General features: G+C 53.3%; 1 protein-coding gene across 8 annotated transcripts in view; it reads right to left on the minus strand.

The window, feature by feature from the left end:
* PIK3CB (phosphatidylinositol-4,5-bisphosphate 3-kinase catalytic subunit beta) overlaps nucleotides 1-418 on the minus strand; it is a 97313-nt gene extending 96895 nt beyond the window's left edge. For 5 of the 8 annotated variants that reach the window (XR_012787987.1, XR_012787988.1, XM_075570149.1 and 2 more), the window contains exon 1: nucleotides 263-418. The gene's annotated coding sequence lies outside the window, so the exon portion shown is untranslated. The remainder of the gene's footprint in view (nucleotides 1-262) is intronic. The other 3 variants (XR_012787986.1, XM_075570152.1, XM_075570151.1) reach the window with 2 other exon arrangements.
* Between the last annotated feature and the right edge of the window lie 456 nt (nucleotides 419-874).

The following is an 874-nucleotide window of genomic DNA, read 5'->3' on the forward strand; positions in this document are numbered from 1 at the left end:
ATTTACATACACACACACACACACATATTTACACACACACATACACACACACATATTTACACACACATCTTTACACACACAACCTAAACTGCAGCGATATTAGAGCCTGATAGTAATTATATACTGTACACACATATATAAACACTGTCTGTTTGAACAGATTTTGTGCACAATCACATACACACAGCTCGGCTGGATGGCCGCTGGGCTCACACACTGTACATTATTATAAACACACAGACTGTATACACAGGGTACATACCGGGAGCGCGACACCCGGCGCAGGGCACCCACCTCACACCGCGCGAGACCCGGCACGGGACATCCACCTCACACGGCGCGAGACCCGGCACGGGGCACCCACCTCACACTGCGCGCGTTCCCACTGCTGCGACTGACTGTCGCGCGCACGCGCGCTCTCTAGCCTCCGCCCACCTCAGCTTGCGCGCACAGGCTCAAATCGGACCCGCCCACTCCAGTTGCTATGGGCTAGTGGGCGGGGACAACGGCACGCCCAGCGCGCGCCTCGCGTCAATCATTTACATAACAGGCGTTTTTCATTTGCATGGACACGCCCCACTCTCGCTCTTAAAGGCGAAATCACTACTCGCTCCATACTGATCTACTGACAGTCAGATTCCCACAATGCAACGGGGACAGTGACACGCAATAGAATGCAGGGCCATTGTCATAAGGAGGCAGTATCACCCATTAGGAGTCTGTGTCATTATAGTGCAGTGTTACGCTGCGCTTATAGTGACTGCGACAGCGAAACGTCGCGTCAAAACAAATGCATTGCCGCCATCACGTGCGCTTATAGTGGGCGCGACGCGACAGATTGACGGCTTGGTCGCGATCGCTGAAAGTCATCACA

This window comes from Ascaphus truei, chromosome 14, assembly GCF_040206685.1.
Source record: "Ascaphus truei isolate aAscTru1 chromosome 14, aAscTru1.hap1, whole genome shotgun sequence".
In the NCBI taxonomy this organism is placed as follows: domain Eukaryota; kingdom Metazoa; phylum Chordata; class Amphibia; order Anura; family Ascaphidae; genus Ascaphus; species Ascaphus truei.